The sequence below is a fragment of the Gossypium hirsutum genome, chromosome A02 (genome assembly GCF_007990345.1).
Source record: "Gossypium hirsutum isolate 1008001.06 chromosome A02, Gossypium_hirsutum_v2.1, whole genome shotgun sequence".
NCBI classification, from domain to species: domain Eukaryota; kingdom Viridiplantae; phylum Streptophyta; class Magnoliopsida; order Malvales; family Malvaceae; genus Gossypium; species Gossypium hirsutum.
In genome coordinates this window covers 54,303,044-54,315,051 of record NC_053425.1, presented here as the reverse complement: position 1 = coordinate 54,315,051, position 12,008 = coordinate 54,303,044, and positions in this window count along the sequence as shown.

Here is a 12,008-nt window from a genome sequence, read left to right as displayed (position 1 = left end):
GACTAGGGACAATTTTGGGCTGTCACAATAGTGGTCGGCCATGCTATGAGGGGAAACATGTCACAAACATGTTATGTTAGTGAGGTATGTTAAGAAAAATAAAATAAGGAGTATGGGTAATAAAGAAATGGAAACAAAAAAAAAGTGTGTGGTTGTTTCCCCCCATTGCCGTGAGTTAAAGAAAAGAAAAGAAAAATTTTGTTCATCCTTTTTCATCTTCTTTTGGCCGAAAATTCTAAGGAAGGAGGAAGGAGTTCTTGCTTCATGTTTGGTTTGGAAGAGGATTAGGAGGAGGTTTGGCCATACTTGTATCTAGATCAAGGTATGTTTGAGGTTGTGCCATGAGATTCATGCATGTTTTTAGTTGCTAGCTTGAGTTCTAATTAGCCCATGGTTCAAATCTTTGCTATGTCATGGGGATGATATTCGACCTAGGTGGATTTTGTGTTAATGCCATTGCATGCTAAATATGAAGCTTGTTAATGATGCATGTGATGGTGGATTGATGATTCTTGAATCTTCTTTTTAGCATTTTTGAGTGAGCACATATGTGCATTGGTTGCTAGATGGAGAAGAATCGGCTAGCAAGTTGTGTGCTAAGGCCAAATATAATTTTTGTATATTAATGAGTAATGCATGTGTTAAATTGATGGAAAGGGAGAGGATGCTTTACTAGTGTATATATGTGTGTATTAGCCAAGTTTTGAACTTGAAACAAAATGGTGTTTAGTCAATACAAGTAACCATACTTGTAGAATGTATTAAGTGTTGCAATCGGCCCCAACATAGACATGTATGTTCGGCCACATGAATAAGTACATAAGCTATGTGTATGTTCGGCCATAGGTAGCCTATTGATGGCTTTAGCTTGACTTAGAAAATTCGGCTAAGGGGAAATATTAGCTAGTATGTTGAATTCGATTCATGATTTCGTACACATGTGACTCTAATGTCTAATGTATATATGGGCTAAGTACCTTGAGCTTCTCTTTTGATGTTTGAATGAATTGTATTAAATTGCTTGATGTGATTAAAAATGCGTATGACCATTGTGTATTTGAGCTAAAAGGGTGGCCATATGACCTATCAAACTCCTTGTCATATTCGGCCATAAGCTAGCAAAATGAGACTTTAATGAGTTAAATTTGTTTGAATTAGCTCAAGAGCTTAGAGGACCCCAGTTGGATAAGGGAAAGGAAAAAGTGGTCGAGTAGCCATCGGAAATCGTTCGACAACATCCGAGGTAAGTTCTTGAGTAAAAGAGCTTAAATTATGATTTCATTAGATCATGTTTTAAGCAGATCAAAATCATGCTCTTTGTGTGTGGCTATTGAGCCGAAATTGCAAGAATGATAAGTGTCTTGTGTTTGAGTTTTGCTAACGAAAACGAAATACGAATGTGCCATGATTTATTGTTAAATGTGCATGGTTATTTGAATGATGTCCGGGCTAAGTCCCGAAGGCTTTGTGCTAAGTGACCATATCCGGACTAAGATCCGAAGGCATTTGTGCGAGATACTAATTCCGGGCTAAGCCCGAAGGCATTTGTGCGAGTTACTAAATCCGGGTTAAGTCCCGAAGGCATTTGTGCGAGTTACTATAACCGGGCTATGTCCCGAAGGCATTTCAACGAGTAGCTATATCCGGTTAAATTCCGAAGGTACGTGATTTGGGAATGAATGATCTTACTGTAAAAATTTCAGTTAATACGCTTGAAACATCCCAACATTAAGGTATGTTTCGTATGTGCTTTGAATTAGTTGAGCCCTTACAAATAAGTATTCGCTCAGTTGATAAATGAGCTACCGGCCTTTGGCTAAGTTGATCTTTGTGTATGAATAAAAGGGTTGGTAATGTGAAGTAAGTATGATATTGAAAAATTGTGCATATGAAATTATCCGTTTAGCTACATGAATGCTATACTTTTGTTGTGCTGGAATCCCTTGCTCAAAACTTACTAAGCATAAATTGCTTACTCCGTCTCCTTGATTCTCTGTTTTATAGATTTTGGTTCTCCAGCTATCGGACTCGGGATTTTGAAGTCGAAGTCGCCCACACTATCAAAGCCCCCCTTTTGGTACAATTTTGGTTGAACTTCGAAATGGCATGTATAGGACTACCCTTTTTGTTGGGGGTCATGGACCCTTTGGACTTGTATAATTTTGGATAGCCATGCGAAAATGGCTTATATATGTTTGAGTATAATGTTATAATCATTTGGTATGGATATGGTTATTGAGAGGTGTGGATATGCTTAACAAGGATTGGCCATGGGAATGGTTAATCACTATCATAATTTGTGCTATTTATGCTAAAAGGGCTAGTTGAATCATGGAAATTATGAAATAGGTAAAGTCTACCTTAAAGGCAGATGCTGACAGCAGCAGTGATGTAGATTTGGAAAATCACTAAAAATAGCAGGAAGGGAATTAAATAGTGAATAAATTATGTAAATGAACGTTGATGAATCTATTTTCATAGGAAAGTAACGAAACGATCATATGGACAGTATGTTAAGAGATATTCAGGTTCTCGTAAGACAGGGCCAGAACGGTTTCTGGATTCCCTGTTTCAACTTTGGAAATTCATTATATATTAACCAGAGATAATTAGTAGTCATTCCATATATGTATAGATTCCTCTTTGAGTCTAGTTTCTATAGAAACAAACGACATCAGTATTGAAGCCCTGTACAGGGAGATATCCAAGTCGTAATGCGCAAAGGTCAGTGTAGTGGATCCCTGTAACATGGGAGACTTTGACTAATAACCTGTACTAATTGGCCCAACCAAAAATTCTAGAAAAAAATATGTAGATGGGCATATGAGTCTAGTTTCAGGGAAAATTTACAGAACTGGATTCCAAGTTTTTGAACTCAAGATATGATTTTTAAAGCGACTAGTACGCAGATTGGCAGTGTCTGGGAAATTTTTTTATAAGTGGTTTAAAGTCTGTTAACACCTCGTGTTCGACTCCGGTGACGGTCTCGGGTTCGGGGTGTTACATTTGATTGGTATCAGAGCCAGGTTTAGTCGATTCTAGGACTACCGTAATGCGTTGGGTCTAGCTATACATGCCATTTTATGTGATTATTTGATAGTGTGGTGATTTCTGACAATTGTAAATGTGTTTATTTATAGTAATGGATCTCGATCCCGACCGAGCGGTAGCTGATGATCTTGAGAGTGTAGCGCCTGCTCCCGCACAAGGGACAGCGTCGGCAGACTCTCAACCTAATGCTAGTAACCCGAATGATGAAGCTAGACAAGCTTTCTATAGCGTGATGAATGATTGGTTCAACCAATACATTCGAACTAATACGGCTGTTCCACAACCTCCAGTCCCGACTAATACCACCCCCGCACCTACAATACCTCCGGAAACTGACCAAATAAGGTCAAATAAGCCCCCAGTTGACAGAATCCGAAAACATGGGGCTACTGAATTTAAAGCTACGGATAGCGACGATGCCGAGCAAGCTGAATTTTGGTTGGACAACACTATCCGGGTACTCGATGAGCTATCTTGTACACCCGATGAATGCCTAAAGTGTACTATCTCCTTGCTACGCGATTTTGCCTACTATTGGTGGAGTACTCTGACTTCTGTTGTGCCCCGAGAGCAAGTAACTTGGGAGTTTTTCCAAACTGAGTTTCGGAAAAAGTATATCAGTCAGAGATTTGTTGATCAAAAACGGAAGGAATTTCTTGAGCTTAAGCAAGGTTCTATGTCAGTTACTGATTACGAGTGAAAATTTGTTAGACTTAGTAGGTACGCTCGGGAATGTGTTTCGTCCGAGGCTATCATGTGTAAACGCTTCGAGGATGGGCTGAATGAAGATATAAAAATGTTCATGGGCATTCTTGAAATACGAGAGTTCGTAGTACTTGTCGAGCGAGCTTGTAAAGCCGAAGAGCTTAGAAAAGAAAAACAAAAAGTTGATGTGGGAACTGGAGAGTTTCGTAAAAGATCCTCGGGAAAGTCTCTTCAACAGGCATCGAAGAAATTTCGAGATGATGTGGGCCGGTCTAGAGGCACTTCAGGCCTTTTTAGACGAGATCGTGATCGACCCCCTGTGGGTACACGAGGCACTTCGGTCGCCAGTGTTGGGAATGAACGTCGAGACAGAACGAAATGTCGATATTGCGGTAAATGGCATTCGGCGAGTTGTAGATTCCCTGACCGCTCCTGTTACAAGTGCGGATCAGTTGACCACTTCATTAAAGATTGCCCGAGGTTGTCTGAACAGAATGTAAATCAGAGTGGGAAACCGGGTGCTACCACTGCTCGAGGTAGACCATCTGGAAATACGGGCAATGCTAGTGGTGGTCAGAGAGGATCTAGAGATGCTACGACCAGATCCAAGGCTCGTGCGCCTGCTAGAGCTTATGCTATACGTGCCCGCGAGGATGCTTCTTCGCCTGATGTTATTACCGGTACTTTTACTCTCTTTGATACTAATGTAATTGCTTTGATTGACCCCGGTTCTACTCATTCTTACATATGTGAAACCTTAGCATCCAGTAAGACTTTACCTATTGAGTCTACTGAGTTCGTAATTCGGGTGTCAAATCCCTTGGGTCGTTACGTGCTTGTCGACAAAGTGTGTAAGAAATGTCCCCTAGTAATTCGAGGTTCCTGTTTTCCGGCGGACTTGATGCTTTTGCCGTTTGATGAATTTGATGTTATTCTTGGTTTGGATTGGTTGACCGCGCATGATGCGGTTGTGAATTGCAAAAGCAAGACTTTTGATTTGAGGTGCGCAAATAACGAGATGATTCGAGTTGAGTCTACGGACTTAAAGGGGTTTTCAGCTGTAATATCCTCAATGTTGGCCCAGAAATATGTAAGAAAAGGGTGCGAAGCATACCTTGCGTATGTACTTGATGACAAAGAATTAGAAAAGAAACCCGAATCTGTGCCGGTGGTTTGTGAATACCCGAATGTTTTTCCTGAAGAATTACCGGGTTTACCACTTGTTCGGGAGATAGAGTTTGGTATTGAGCTTGTACCTGGGACTACACCGATTTCGATAGCTCCGTATCGTATGGCACCAACCGAGTTAAAAGAGTTGAAAGCTCAGTTGCAAGAATTGACGGATAGAGGTTTTGCTTGACCAAGTTTCTCACCTTGGGGTGCACCAGTATTGTTCGTGAAAAAGAAGGACGGAACCATGAGGTTGTGCATTGACTATCGTCAACTGAATAAAGTGACGATAAAGAATAAATATCCGTTACCACGTATTGATGATTTGTTTGATCAACTAAAAGGAGCCTCAGTGTTCTCAAAAATAGATTTGAGATCGGGCTGTTATCAGTTGCGAATTCGAGATTCGGACATACCCAAAACTGCCTTCAGAACGAGATATGGTCACTACGAATTCTTAGTGATGCCGTTTGGGCTCACTAATGCCCCTGCGGTATTTATGGATTTGATGAATCGAATCTTCAGACCATATTTGGATCGGTTCGTAGTTGTGTTCATTGATGACATATTGGTCTATTCAAGAGATGAGACCGAACATGCTGAGCACCTGAGACTAGTGTTGCAAATTTTGCGGGATAAGCAGTTATATGCTAAGTTCAGTAAGTGTGAGTTCTGGTTAAGAGAGGTTAGCTTCTTGGGTCATGTGGTATCCGCATTGGGTATTCGAGTTGACCCGAACAAAATTTCAGCCATACTTAACTGGAAACCTCAGAGAAATATTACTGAGGTTCGGAGCTTTTTGGGACTCGCCGATTATTACCGACGATTTGTCAAAGGTTTCTCGATGATAGCCACACCAATGACGAAGCTACTTCAAAAGGATGTTAAGTTCGAATGGACGGAGAAATGTCAGAAAAGTTTCGATCAACTGAAAACTTATTTGACTGAAGCTCCAATTTTAGTGCAACCCGAATCAGGCAAAGAGTTTGTCATTTATAGTGACGCATCCCTACTTGGGTTGGGTTGCGTATTGATGCAAGAAGGTCGAGTGGTGGCCTATGCGTCGAGACAATTAAAGCCACATGAGAAAAATTATCCGACCCATAATCTTGAACTAGCTGCCATCGTATTTGCTTTAAAAATATGGCGACATTACTTATTTGGTGAAAAGTGCCATGTATTTTCGGATCACAAAAGTCTCAAATATTTGATGACTCAAAGAGACTTAAATCTGCGACAAAGACGTTGGCTTGAGTTGTTGAAAGATTACGAGCTTGTCATTGATTACCACCCGGGAATGGCTAATGTGGTTGCGGACGCCTTAAGCCGGAAATCATTGTTTGCTTTACGAGCGATGAATGTGCACTTGTCTGTTCTACCCGACAATGTGTTAGTAGCTGAATTAAAAGCCAAACCATATTTGATGACTCAAAGAGACTTAAATCTGCGACAAAGACGTTGGCTTGAGTTGTTGAAAGATTACGAGCTTGTCATTGATTACCACCCGGGAAAGGCTAATGTGGTTGCGGACGCCTTAAGCCGGAAATCATTGTTTGCTTTACGAGCGATGAATGTGCACTTGTCTGTTCTACCCGACAATGTGTTAGTAGCTGAATTAAAAGCCAAACCATTATTGATTCATCAAATTCGTGAAGCCCAGAAAGTTGATGATGAATTGGTTGCAAAACGGGCTGAGTGTGTTCCGAACAAGGAATCGGAGTTTCAAATTGATGATGATGATTGTTTGAGGTTCAGAAGTCGTTTGTGTGTTCCAAGGAATTAGGAACTCATTTCGATGATTCTGAACGAAGCCCATTGTAGCCGAATGTCAATTCACCCGGGGAGTACGAAAATGTACAACGATTTGAAACGTCGGTTTTGGTGGCATGGTATGAAACGAGACATCTCCGACTTTGTTTCGAGATGTTTAATATGTCAACAAGTGAAAGCAGAACATCAAGTGCCTTTAGGATTACTTCAGCCGATCATGATACCCGAGTGGAAATGGGATCGAGTCACAATGGACTTTGTGTCGGGACTGCCATTGTCAGCAAGTAAGAAAGATGCGATTTGGGTTGTTGTCGATAGACTGACTAAGTCGGCTCACTTTATCCCCGTGCGTACAGATTTTTCATTGGATAAACTAGCTGAATTGTACGTTTCTCAGATTGTGAGATTACACGGGGTACCTATTTCTATCGTGTCGGATAGAGATCCGAGATTCACCTCACGATTTTGGAGGAAATTGCAAGAAGCTTTCGGTACCAAGATGCATTTTAGCACTGCTTTTCACCCCCAAACCGATGGTCAATCTGAGCGGATAATTCAGATACTTGAGGATATGTTGAGATGTTGCATCCTCGAGTTCAGTAGTTCATGGGAACGGTATTTACCTTTGATTGAATTCGCTTACAACAATAGTTTTCAATCAAGTATTAAGATGGCACCTTACGAGGCTTTGTATGGTCGTAAATGCCGTACACCATTGTTTTGGACCGAGCTCAGTGAAAGTAAAATTTTCGGAGTTGATTTGATTAAAGATGCCGAACAGAAAGTAAAGGTAATCCGTGAAAGTCTGAAGGCAGCCACAGATCGTCAAAAATCGTATGCGGATTTGAAACGAAAAGACATTGAATATCAGGTGGGAGATAAAGTGTTTCTTAAAGTTTCACCTTGGAAAAAGGTACTCAGATTTGGCCGTAAGGGCAAGTTGAGCCCGAGATTCATTGGGCCGTACGAAATCTCCGAACGAGTTGGTCCGGTTGCGTATAGATTGATTTTGCCCCCTGAACTTGAAAAGATTCACGATGTCTTTCATGTTTCGATGCTTCGACGTTATAGATCCGATCCGTCACATGTGATTAATCCCTCAGAAGTTGAAATTCAATCTGACTTGAGTTATGAAGAAGAACCGATTCGTATCCTAGCTCGTGAAGTGAAAGAGTTGCGAAACAAAAGGGTTCCGTTAGTTAAGGTGTTATGGCTCAAACACGGGATCGAGGAAGCTACTTAGGAAACCGAGAGCTCGATGAAAGAACGATACCCAAACCTATTTACCGGTAAGATTTTCGGGGACGAAAATTTCTTAAGTGGGGGAGAGTTGTGACAGCCGAAAATTGACCCTAGTCGGGAAGTGGTTTCGGGACCACTAAACCGAGTCATAAAAATAATTAACCATTATAATTGATGCTCATTATATGTACATGTGCATGTGTGAAAATTTCGTGTTTGAATTTTGTTAATTGTAAGTGAATTTTATCAAATAGGACTTATGTGAGAAAATTTTGAAATGTGCTAGGCAAATGCAAAGTGGCCTATTAATGCATATTGTGAAAATGATGGGTTTGCATGTCAATTTACCCAAATTAAGGCATAGTGGCCGGCCATGCTATGAGTGGAAACATGTCACAAACATGTTATGTTAGTGAGGTATGTTAGGAAAAATAAAATAAGGAGTATGGGTAATAAAGAAATGGAAACAAAAAAAAAGTGTGTGGTTGTTTCCCCCCCCCCATTGCCGTGAGTTAAAGAAAAGAAAAGAAAAATTTTGTTCATCCTTTTTCATCTTCTTTTGGCCGAAAATTCTAAGGAAGGAGGAAGCAGTTCTTGCTTCATGTTTGGTTTGGAAGAGGATTAGGAGGAGGTTTGGCCATACTTGTATCTAGATCAAGGTATGTTTGAGGTTGTGCCATGAGATTCATGCATGTTTTTAGTTGCTAGCTTGAGTTCTAATTAGCCCATGGTTCAAATCTTTGCTATGTCATGGGGATGATATTCGGCCTAGGTGGATTTTGTGTTAATGCCATTGCATGCTAAATATGAAGCTTGTTAATGATGCATGTGATAGTGGATTGATGATTCTTGAATCTTCTTTTTAGCATTTTTGAGTGAGCACATATGTGCATTGGTTGCTAGATGGAGAAGAATCGGCTAGCAAGTTGTGTGCTAAGGCCGAATATAATTTTTGTATATTAATGAGTAATGCATGTGTTAAATTGATGGAAAGGGAGAGGATGCTTTACTAGTGTATATATGTGTGTATTAGCCAGTTTTGAACTTGAAACAAAATGGTGTTTAGTCAATACAAGTAACCATACTTGTAGAATGTATTAAGTGTTGGAATCGGCCCCAACATAGACATGTATGTTTGGCCACATGAATAAGTACATAAGCTATGTGTATGTTCGGCCATAGGTAGCCTATTGATGGCTTTAGCTTGACTTAGAAAATTCGGCTAAGGGGAAATATTAGCTAGTATGTTGAATTCGATTCGTGATTTCGTACACATGTGACTCTAATGTCTAATGTATATATGGGCTAAGTACCTTGAGCTTCTCTTTTGATGTTCGAATGAATTGTATTAAATTGCTTGATGTGATTAAAAATGCGTATGACCATTGTGTATTTGAGCTAAAAGGGTGGCCATATGACCTATCAAACTCCTTGTCATATTCGGCCATAAGCTAGCAAAATGAGACTTTAATGAGTTAAATTTGTTTGAATTAGCTCAAGAGCTTAGAGGACCCCAGTTGGATAAGGGAAAGGAAAAAGTGGTCGAGTAGCCATCGGAAATCGTTCGACAACATCCGAGGTAAGTTCTTGAGTAAAATAGCTTAAATTATGATTTCATTAGATCATGTTTTAAGCAAATCAAAATCATGCTCTTTGTGTGTGGCTATTGAGCCGAAATTGCAAGAATGATAAGTGTCTTGTGTTTGAGTTTTGCTAACGAAAACGAAATACGAATGTGCCATGATTTATTGTTAAATGTGCATGGTTATTTGAATGATGTACGGGCTAAGTCCCGAAGGCTTTGTGCTAAGTGACCATATCCGGACTAAGATCCGAAGGCATTTGTGCGAGATACTAATTCCGGGCTAAGCCCGAAGGCATTTGTGCGAGTTACTAAATCCGGGTTAAGTCCCGAAGGCATTTGTGCGAGTTACTATAACCGGGCTATGTCCCGAAGGCATTTCAACGAGTAGCTATATCCGGTTAAATTCCGAAGGTACGTGATTTGGGAATGAATGATCTTGCTGTAAAAATTTCAGTTAATACGCTTGAAACATCCCAACATTAAGGTATGTTTCATATGTGCTTTGAATTAGTTGAGCCCTTACAAATAAGTATTCGCTCAGTTGATAAATGAGCTACTGGCCTTTGGCTAAGTTGATCTTTGTGTATGAATAAAAGGGTTGGTAATGTGAAGTAAGTATGATATTGAAAAATTGTGCATATGAAATTATCCGTTTAGCTACATGAATGCTATACTTTTGTTGTGCTGGAATCCCTTGCTCAAAACTTACTAAGCATAAATTGCTTACTCCGTCTCCTTGATTCTCTGTTTTATAGATTTTGGTTCTCCAGCTATCGGACTCGGGATTTTGAAGTCGAAGTCGCCCACACTATCAAAGCCCCCCCTTTTGGTACAATTTTGGTTGAACTTCGAAATGGCATGTATAGGACTACCCTTTTTGTTGGGGGTCATGGACCCTTTGGACTTGTATAATTTTGGATAGCCATGCGAAAATGGCTTATATATGTTTGAGTATAATGTTATAATCATTTGGTATGGATATGGTTATTGAGAGGTGTGGATATGCTTAACAAGGATTGGCCATGGGAATGGTTAATCACTATCATAATTTGTGCTATTTATGCTAAAAGGGCTAGTTGAATCATGGAAACTATGAAATAGGTAAAGTCTACCTTAAAGGCAGATGCTGACAGCAGCAGTGATGTAGATTTGGAAAATCACTAAAAATAGTAGGAAGGGAATTAAATAGTGAATAAATTATGTAAACGAACCTTGATGAATCTATTTTCATAGGAAAGTAACGAAACGATCATATGGACAGTATGTTAAGAGATATTCAGGTTCTCGTAAGACAGGGCCAGAACGGTTTCTGGATTCCCTGTTTCAACTTTGGAAATTCATTATAAATTAACCAGAGATAATTAGGAGTCATGCCATATATTTATAGATTCCTCTTTGAGTCTAGTTTCTATAGAAACAAACGACATCAGTATTGAAGCCCTGTATAGGGAGATATCCAAGTTGTAATGCGGAAAGGTCAGTGTAGTCGATCCCTGTAACATGGGAGACTTTTACTAATAAACTGTACTAATTGGCCCAACCAAAAATTCTTGAAAAAAATATGCAGATGGGCATATGAGTCTAGTTTCAGGGAAAATTTATGGAACTGGATTCCGAGTTTCTAAACTCAAGATATGATTTTTAATCCGACTAGTACGCAGATTGGCAGTGTCTGGGAAATTTTTTTATAAGTGGTTTAAAGTCTGTTAACACCTCGTGTTCGACTCCGGTGACGGTCTCGGGTTCGGGGTGTTACAAACTAGGCATCCGAACTCGTTGAGTTGAGTCCGAGTTCACTTATGGATCCGAACGCCCGAGCTCGTTGAGTTGAGTCCGAGTTCACTTATGGGCGGGTTACATGGTAGCTTGATTACATATGAGGCTCTTATATGCAAATTATCCATGTATCCGAATTATATTCCGATGTGTTCAACAGGTAAAGTTTTACTCAAATGGAGGAATACTCGAGATGAAAAGAGACGTATTGGTAAGTGATGAGAAATGGATATTTTGGACAGGTATGTATTTAACCCTCGGGTTGAGTGTTGATTACAACCACGATAAGGTAATAAGATGATGGAAAATGATTAAAAAATGTGATAAGTGTGTTGATGATATATGCTAATGTTGATTAGTTTGATTGTTTGTTATGTTATTTATTATTTACATATGAACTTACTAAGCATTTATGCTTACTCCCTCCTTCTTACTCATTGTAGTTTTGGACAAGCCAGTTTAGGAGTCGGGATAGGTTGAAGGCTCAGTCAAACTATCAGGAAGATTTTTGGTAAATGGCTTGTAAATTTAAGTATGGCATGTATAGCAATATACTTATTTTGTGTAAATGATCTTATGATATGGTGACAGAATGGTTGAGAAAATATTTGATAATGATAAATTATGAAAATGGTAAGTTTAGATTATGTTTGATGTTAAGGAAAATTATTAAGATACTTAGTGCATAAAAACTCATAAGAGGGATGAA